This window comes from Dasypus novemcinctus, chromosome 10 (genome assembly GCF_030445035.2).
Source record: "Dasypus novemcinctus isolate mDasNov1 chromosome 10, mDasNov1.1.hap2, whole genome shotgun sequence".
NCBI classification, from domain to species: domain Eukaryota; kingdom Metazoa; phylum Chordata; class Mammalia; order Cingulata; family Dasypodidae; genus Dasypus; species Dasypus novemcinctus.
Genome location: NC_080682.1, coordinates 64,751,427 through 64,755,654, shown reverse-complemented (window position 1 = coordinate 64,755,654; position 4,228 = coordinate 64,751,427).

Sequence of the window (4,228 nt, the reverse complement as noted above, 5' to 3'; positions counted from 1 at the left end):
GCTAGAGCCAATTTTGCACACTCTTTACACACACAGTGCCTTCTGGTCAGGTGACCAGTCAATGAACAGAGTTCTCCCCAGAGCCTCTCTCTTGGCCTAGCAATAAGAGGCTTGTACTGGGATATTGTAAATGCTTCCTGACACTGTACATTTTTCATGTTTAGGTTTCATGTGTGTATATCCTGACACTGTAAACCTCCCAGAGCCAGAATCATGACGTTTTGCCCCCCTGTTTGCTCCGTTGTTCTCTGGGCTTTCAGTAAAAATACTTGTTTCCTTATTACTGACATTGTTTCATTTAGAGAGGCACAGTGCTTAAGGACACACCCTCTGGGCCAGGCTGCCTGGATTCAAATCTCAGCTCTCCACTTACAGGCTGTTTGAATTTAAGCAAAGCTCCTTAACTTCTCTGAGACTCACCTTTCTGGTCTATAATATGATGACAATGATGTTACCATCTCAGTGGGTTTTATCTTGAGAATTAAATGAGTAAATATGTGTAAAACCTTACAACAGTTCCTGGCATGTGGGAAATGCTCAAAATGCATGTTATTACTTACCCTGAAATTAGCTATATTCAGTTAGTATAAACTATCTCATTGGTTCCTTGATGGTGCTGTTAATTTAAGAACAGCTTCCCAGAGGAAAAGGAGGTGAGGGATTTGGGGAGATAGTGGAGAGAAAAAATACCATATCAAATGTACATTGAATGTAGGCTGATTCCCTGGAAATATAAAAATGAGAAAACGTGGATTTCTAGTTGAGGAAATGCAGCACATAAACATTTAAGTGACTTGTCTTCGCCTTTTCCAGCTAGGGCCCAAGTGCAGCTGGAGGCCAGGGTGGATGTCTGGGGGCCTTTCAGACGCTAGGGACACAGTCCCATTTTTGGGGGATGGGGAGAGCAGGAATTTTTGTTATGGAGGTATAATTTACATGTAGTCAAATGCCCAAATCTTATCTGTACAACACAACCCCATATTTAAAATTATGGGTGCTCTAGTCACAATATATGCAGCAAGTCTGGGTCTGAATATAGTTGTATTGAACTTTGGAACACATATGTACAGATTTTACATTATGGAAAAAACCTCCCTTTAATCATTCTCAAAGCATTTTTTAGGAGTTGAGAGGGAAGAGAACTCATACTTATTGAACAGCTATTATGAGCTAAGCATTTCCCATGTATTTTTTTCTTTTAAGACTTCCCACAACACTGTGAGTTGGTATTGACTCCCATTTTACAGATAAGGAAAATGATGCTTAAGTTATATGTTTTGTCCCCAAGTCACAACTATTTTGTGGTTCTGCATTGAACCAAGAACTTTTCAACTGCAAATTACCATGTTCTTTCCCATTTACTTTAATTATAATTTAATTAAATTGAGCCCTTAACTTAGAGACACCCAATCCAATTTGTTTTAATATATTAGGACTAAATTGAGGAGCTCCTCTGTGCCCAGTGACTGAGATGCCATTTTTTAAAATTGCTATTAAACTGGAATGGGTCCAGAGGAAATGAACCAAAAGGTAGGTCATGTTAGATCTGTCTAATCCTTTTTGGACTAAAGAGGAGGAAAGAGTAATGGAAAAATATGTCATGAAGAAGCATAGTAGAAACTTGAAACTGTTAGCTTAGACAGAAAAGAAATCTTGTGGTGGGAAGGAGAGAGAGAAGACAGGCAGACAGACAAGCAGAATGTTTCTTGATACTGTCCCTACAAGATGGCAGAGACCATGGTTGCACATAAGTGACAAATATATCCACCCTCAACCCCAGACTGTCAGTGGATCTTAATATTCCACTCTACTCATTCCTCTGTATCCGGAAGGTTGTGAGGGTTTCATTAATCTCTCTTACCAAATTTGAATACTCCTGGGAGTGGTGACATCTAAAAAGCTATTAGTTAACAAAGTCACATAAGGGTCATGCAGGAATGGGTCACAGCAGTGGAAGAAGGCCAGTGGTGAGCAAGATATTCACAGGAGGATCAATGAAGGAGGTGGGGATGGACAAGCCTTCCTTAACTGTACCTTTTCCGAGCCCAGGCTGTGGTCCTGTGAGAATCCAGGTTATCATTAGGACTCTTCGCTCTGCTGGGGCCTGAAATTCTAGACTGATTTTCTAGGGAATACATCTCTCCTGAGACCTCTCGGTTGTGGTGGTATTCAGAAGTACACCCCACATTATGCACGCACACACGTATCAGCACACTGTCTTAATTAAATAAGCTTACTTCTCTTAGAGGTTTTGCAAAGGTGCTTTCTGTTTCACTCTCTTATTTGTATTTATGTCCTGGGAACCCAGGACTTCATTAATGGGCAGCCTCTTTAACTTGGTCCAATTTGAATTCCTGCTTGGTGGAAAGTAAACCTAGGGAGTAAATTGGGTGAGCGACAAGAGTTGGGTGTCTCCCTCTCAGGGGCAGCCAGGTCCTTGGGAGTGTTCACACTGGGAGTGTCTGAGCCTCTAAGTGAGACTAGGTGGAGGTCCACAGGTAAGACCGGGTGAAAGCTTGGTCTAAGTACATGGCCCAATGTGCTGAAGAAGTTTTCTTCCTTTCATTCATTTGTTCTTTCATTTAACAAATATTTATAGAATGTCTACTTCATACCAGGCCTGGTTTTAGGGGCGCAGGGGTGAACAAGACAGTCTGTGCTCTCCTTCCCCTACCCCAGTGTCAGTCTCATGAGGAGCACAAACAAGTAAGTGATAGAGAAAGCCCAAGGAAAGGGCACCCAGCCCAGCCCTGAGGTTTTGTTTTTAAATTCACTTCACTTTTTCAGCTTCCCATCTTCAAGCCTTACAAGAGACCTGGGTGAGATCCCATGGTGATCATATTCTCTGATCTAACTTCAATAATGAATTCAGAATACTTTTTGGAGGACTGCTGCACCGCATGGATTAAAGATGTGTGAGGAGTGGGGGTGGGGTGGAGTGTAAGATATGTGGGAACCTCGTATTTTTTAATGTAACATTTTTTGTGATCTATGTATCTTCAAAAAAATACAATAAAAAAATAAAGTCATTTGAAAATTTTAAAAAATAAACAATGAATTCAGAAAGCCGCTGCCCTGGCAATCAAGCATGGTAGAAACGTAGCCATCTGGTGCTGCTCTTAAACCTCTCCTCACTGAAGAACAGATACTTGCCTAGAAAACAAGACAGTGTAGTGGGTGGAACGGCAGTCCCCCCAAAGACCGGTCCAGATCCTAACCCCCAGAACCTGTGAAGATGATTTTATTTGGAAAAAGTTCTTTGCAGATGTAATTAAGTTAAGGATCTCAGGATGAGATCATCTTTGGTTAAGTTAGTCCTTAAATCCAACTGCTTGTCTCCGTTACAAAAAGGAGAGGGAGGGGAAGCAGACTTGGCCCAATGGATAGGGTGTCCGCCTACCACATGGGAGGTCCGCGGTTCAAACCCCAGGCGTCCTTGACCTGTGTAGAGCTTACCCATGTGCAGTGCTGATGCGCGCAAGGAGTGCCGTGCCACGCAGGGGTGTCCCCTGCATGGGGGTCCCACACGCAAGGAGTGTGCCCCGTAAGGAGAGCCACCCAGCGCGAAAGAAAGTGCAGCCTGCCCAAGAATGGCACCACACATACGGAGAGCTGACACAAGATGATGCAACAAAAAAAACACAGATTCCTGATGTTGCTGATAAGGATAGAAGCGGTCACAGAAGAACACACAGTGAATGGACAGATAGTGGACAACTTGGGGGGGGTAGGGTAGGAAGGGGAGAGAAATAAATAAAAAATAAATCTTTAAAAAACAAAACAAAACAAAAAAAACAAAAAGGAGAGGGAGAGCTGTCATACAGACACACACAGAAGAAGACCATGTAGAGAGGGAGACAGATTGTAGTGATGTGTTAACAAGCCACTAGAAGCTAGGAAAGGGACAGAGAAGGGATTCTCTTTTGGAGCCTCCAGAAGGATCCAACCCTGCCAACAACTGGGTTCTGGACTTCTGGCTTCTAGTACCTTGAGAGAACACATTTCTGCTGTGTTAAGTCACAGAGTTTGTGATGATTTGTCATGGAGGCCTTAGGAAAATAATTCAGGGTACTAACGAGATTTTGCTACTATCTTGCTCCCTGAATAGAAAAGAGACCAGGAATCAGGATAAAGGGTTTCTAATCCTTCAATACAGACTTGTCATATGGAATCTGCCCTATACCCTGAAACGGTCAAGTCTGTATGGCTACATTTGTACTACATTATC